The sequence below is a fragment of the Nannospalax galili genome, unplaced genomic scaffold (assembly GCF_000622305.1).
Source record: "Nannospalax galili isolate Female #2095 unplaced genomic scaffold, S.galili_v1.0 scaffold406, whole genome shotgun sequence".
Classification (NCBI taxonomy): domain Eukaryota; kingdom Metazoa; phylum Chordata; class Mammalia; order Rodentia; family Spalacidae; genus Nannospalax; species Nannospalax galili.
This window is the reverse complement of record NW_008357033.1, coordinates 2775284-2780802: the sequence shown is the minus strand read 5'-3', so window position 1 is coordinate 2780802 and position 5519 is coordinate 2775284.

Below are 5519 nucleotides of genomic sequence, written 5' to 3'. Positions count from 1 at the left end.
AAGGGCATCTAAAAGCATCCCTCTATTGGGTTCTTCCTCATTTTTCTTTTGTCTTCCAAGGCTGGACTAGTTGGCTAGGAAGAGTGACTTAATTTTTGCTTACTTTTCTGGTTCTGAGAATGGAACCCAGTACCTCCCACATACTAGCTAAGCACTCAACCACTATAGAACAGCCCCTGCCCTTACTTTATCAAGACAGTGTCTTTATCTATCTCTGGCTGGCCTTGAAGTTGTGATTCTCCTTCCTCAGTGTCCTGAGTGCTGGGTTACAGGGCTGTGCCACTCTGCCTATGATTTGCTTCTACAGAGGAACACACTGGCACTGCGGTCACTGTTTTCATGACTGATGTTTCTAGAAGGGAGCTCTGAGGCTGGGGCAGCACAGTTGTGGGTTGTGTTAGGGATAGAGTTCATTTTGAAATATGTTTAGTGCTTCAAGGATACTGCGTACTCTGAACTAAGGTTAGATGCATCTATTAGGTCTGGGGTATCCACTGTGATCCACTGTGGGGCTCTGAAAAAGTCATGTTCTTCAGAGCTTTTCTTTCTTGACTCATAACCAATTTTTTTTTTTGGTCTTTTTGAGACAGGCTCTTCCTGTAAACCCAGCTGGCCTGGAACTCACAGAGATCCGCCAACCTCTGCCTCCCCAGTGCTGGGATTAAAGGGATGCACCACACCAGGCAGTTTGTTTCTTGAAACTCACTGTTCTTTTTGAGACAGGGTCTCCCTGTAGCCCCAACTGTCCTGGAACTCACTATGTAGACCAGGCTGGCCTTGAACTCACAGAGATCCACCTGCCTCTACCTCCAGAGTGCTGGGATTAAAGGCGTGTGCCACCACGCCCAGCTTAATTATTTTTTATGTGTATGAGTATTTGCCTGCATGTATGTAGGCAAGCCAGGATGATGGGGACTGAGAATGAAGAATATTTTACTATATATCTTAGTGCATCAAGTGAGTACAATGCCCACAGAATGTAGAAAAGGGCATCAGATCCCCTGGAACTGGAGTTACAGATGGTTGTTAGCCACCATGTGGATGTTGGAACTGAACCTAAGTCCTCTGCAAGAGCAACCAATGATCTTAACTACTGAGCCATCTCTCCAGTCCCTCATAACCACTTTTTGATGAGTGTGATTAGACCACAGTGTGTAGACACTGACAGCATGGGGAATGGCCACCTGATTAATGATTCAGGGTCTAAAATAAGACTTGGTTTCCAGTCCTGACTCTGTCACTTGTTATGTATGTTATATCAGGCTTTGTTAGTTTCTATGTGTCAACTGAGGACAACACAGTACTGAGAAAACCAATTGAGACAGTGTTTGTAAATCAGCCTGGGGAAAACCACTTGCTTACCCCAAGGAGTCAATAGTAAAAGAACTAATAATAAAATGCCTGAGTTCCCGTCACGGATTGTAGCATTAGTGCAAACTCTGGCTTCTAGGTAAGTCCAGGCTGTACCCCTAGCTCCCCATTTAGCAGTTGTGTAAACTTAGCAGGGCTGCTTCACCTCCCTAATCTTTATTATTCCTGTCCGTAAAATGAGGATAAGGATTCAGTCAGGAAGATTAGGATGATTTATGTAAACTACCAGGCACAGAGCCTAGTATATAGCAAGTTCTTGGACAACAGTCCATCCCCCTCTGTTTTTCTCCCTTCTTTCCTCCCTCCCTCCTTTCCTCCCTCCCTTCCTTCTTCCCTTCCCTTCCTCTTTCAAAGTGAGGACCCACTCAGCTTCCTTGGCACTGAGGGTCAGACAGATGGATAGTATTAGTGTGTCCCAGACAAGCCAGGTTAACGGGAACTGAAGGATATTTTACTACATATCTTAGACTTTCCCATCAGTGCCAAAAGTACCTGCCTTCCTCCTTCTAGGTTTCCAGAAATTACCTATTTAGTTTCTCTTTTGAGATCATTTGATAGTTGGAGGCATGCCACTGAGACGACCATGGGAGGTTGAATTGAGAGGACTTTCCCTATGTGTCCAAGGTCGTGCTGTGACTGGAGAGCCTGTAGCCCCCAGGCTTTGTCTCACCATCCAAGTTCCCAGACAGCTGGGTGGAAGTGCATGTGGCATTTCTCCACCATGAGTCCATCTAAGAAGCACTTTAGGGGCAGCTAGTTGCAATGTAAAAATCTGGGTGGATGTGCTGTGCCTGGAGTAAATAGTTCCCTCTGTGTAAACAGTACCCTGCCACCTCCTACCCAGGGAAGGCTCCCCTGGCTGGGCCTTGCTGCTGTTCCCTCTGCACTTGCTGAGCAAAAGGTGAATCATGTGGAAGCCTTGGTTGTGGGAAGAATGGCTTTAGCTGGAGTGGAGTCACTTATATGTCTGTCTTGGAGGCCCGTAGCAGTAGAGAGCAAGCATGAGATGCAGCATGACCTTCCACACCTGATCCTCCCATCCTAACTGGTGTCTCTATTCTCAAACCCATCCTTTTGCCTGGCCTGTCTCCCATTCTACCTTCAGTATCTTTTTCATCATCTGACCCCAGACTGACTCTTACCCCGATTCAAGGCTAGTTGGAGAGAAGCAGAACCCTTCCCAGCTCCCAGTGACCCCCCCCCACCCCCAAAATACTCTCCAACATCTGCTTGCAAACATCTTAAAGCCTCCCCACCGCGCAAGGCCATCGGTCTGACCCCAGACTGACTCTTACCCCGATTCAAGGCTAGTTGGAGAGAAGCAGAACCCTTCCCAGCTCCCAGTGACCCCCCCCCACCCCAAAAATATTCTCCAGTATCTGCTTGCAAGAATCTGAAAGTCTCCCTCTGCTGTAAGGCACTAGGATATCAGGACACCCATGTTGTAGGTAAAATAGCCCACTTAGGAGACTAGCACCCACACCCACTGATGCGCAGTGCTTTGGACAGCTATTGCTGGGTAATAACTAAACAGGAAGTCATGTAGTTTGCAACAGGGAGTATTACTCTCACTCAGAGGGTTGTGCATCAGCTTAGGTGGCTGAGTCAGGTCTGTTCCACATGGGTTCATTCTGGGACTGGACTGAAGGGGAGCCACATCCCTGGAGAAGCCCAGAGATGATGGGAGTATGCAACCTCAAGTCCACAAGCACATTTGGAGCCCTTGCTCATGTCATTTCTGCCAGCATCCTTTGGGCCAAAGCAAGTCACAAAGGGAAGGTTAGGTGCTACCAAGTTAGATTTTTGTGGAAGAGCTTCATGGCTTCATGGAAAAGGGCTCTGGACACACAGAAGGCTTAAAGACTGATGACAACCATTAACACCTAAGCACGAATTAGATCCTCAGTTCAGGGACACCAGGGAGTAAGCAAATAAGACTCATTAGAGTCATGACAGGAGATGAGAAGAATATAGGCAAAGCCAATTTATTCTTTAGACAGACAGCAATCTGGATGCCTGGAGACCACATGAGTGTTCTAGATACCCAGGAGCTGCACCCCTCAAACTTGATCCTGCAGCAGGGTCACTTGGAGGACTTGTTTGCATAGGATAAAGGATCCTGCCTTCCTACATCCTCATGCAATAGATTTGAGGTCAGGCTTGAAAATTTGTGCTTTCAATAGATTTCTGGGCAGCGCTGATTCTGTTCATGCAGAAACTGTACATAGAAACTGTACTTCTGAAGGAGCAGCACTGCTGCTCGGTGAAGTACCCTTCAGTGAGGGGTGCTTCAGACTCAAATCCTAACACCATTCTTATCCCTTCCAGGCAGACAGCAGTCAAATCCTCAGCCTATGGCTCAATAATTAAGAGGGTGATGTAGCTTCATTCTGTTGCTATGATAAAATACTTTGATCAAAAACTTATGGAGGAAAAGGTTTATTTTACCTTATACTCCCAGGTCACACTCCATTTCTGAGGGAACTTAACCAGGAACTGAAGCAGAGACCATGGAGGACTGTCCCTTGCTGCCTTGCTCTTCGGCCCATGCTCAGCTACCTTTCTTAGACAGTACAGCTTCACCTGTCATTGTGGTGCTGCCCACAGTGGGCCGGGACCTCCTACATGAACCAGCAATCGAGACAATGCCCCACAGACATGCCCACAGGCCAGTCTGATTGAGGAAATACTTCAACTGAAGTTTCCTCTTCCCATGTGCCAACTCTAGACTGTGCTAAGTCAACTTAATAGGCTCTCGCCCTCACTTTAGTGGAAAGAACCAAATTTTTAGCTTCTTTATATGTATGACAAGTAGGGACGAACTTCATGAAAATCAAGAGTGTTGTAGAAATGGCCAAATACTAAGTCACTATCCAGCTCTGCAAGGGCATCTCCCAGGGACCAGGCACAGAAGCGTGCAATTGGCATTCCTATTAGCAATACCACCTTAGTAAACTACTTACACCTGCATCCAGTGCAATTACTGTACTAGAGATGATGATGCCTTCATCATTCTGTTGCCTTAACTGTGTGTATATACATAGTCATGTGTGTGGGTGCCTATGTGCGCATGTACAAGTGGACATCAAAGATCAACCTTGGGCATCATATCTCAGGAGTCATCAATTTGTGTTTTGAGACAAGGTTTCTCATTGGCCTGAAGCTCACTAACTAGGCTAGGGTGGATGGCCAGTAGGCCTCAGAGATCTGCTTGATTCTGCCTCCCCAGCACTGGGGTTCCGAGCCTACACCACCATGCTCAGATTTTTGTGTCAGTGGTAGGATAAAATCAAGTCCTCATGCTTGTACAAGAAGCACTTTGCCACCTGAGCCATTCCCCAAACCCCCACTGCCTTAACTATTAAGCAAAATGGTCTATTTAGATTCTCCTCGCACTGTATGCATAGAAAGTGCTCAGTAAATGGTAGGAATTGCTTCCCTTCATAAGTTTTCTGAAGTCCACTGACACTGGCTCCCAGGAGCAGAGCATGTGCCTTGCTTCCCAAGTCTGCACCTAGTGACGCCACATAGATAGCTTGAGCCATAGTGGGTACCCTAACACCACAGAAATCTGCAAACATTTCCAACAGGGATTTCTCTTTTGAGAGAGCCAGTGATTCACTATTTACCAGCACACTACCTTAATTATTCTCTATGCTTTATCCATGAAGAAAATGATGCTGCTGGAGAGGTTAAGTGACCTGCTCAAGGTCATACAGCAAGTAAATGCCAGTGTTGAAGTTAGACCAGGTCCAAGTGACCCCAAACACCAATTTTTTTCCTTCCCTACAAGTAATGTATTAATACTGAAAGGAAATAATACAGAAACAACATTCATTGGAAATAGGTATTATGGTCTGGGTATGAAACATGCCCACAGTCTCATGTGTTGAGTATTCAGTCTTCAGCTGATGGTGCTGTTTTGGAAGTTTCTGGAAACATTAGGATGTAAGTGGAGGAAGTCTGTCTGTGGGGTACCTTTGAAGGTTCTGCCTGGTCTTCAAACCCTCATTCTCTGAAGCCTGTTTAACCAGAGAAGCCAACATCCTTTTCACAGGCTCCCACTGCCACAATGTTCTGCCTACCCACAGCTCCAGACTCAGTGGAGCCAAGCATTGAAATCTCTGAAACCACAAGCAAAGATAGAT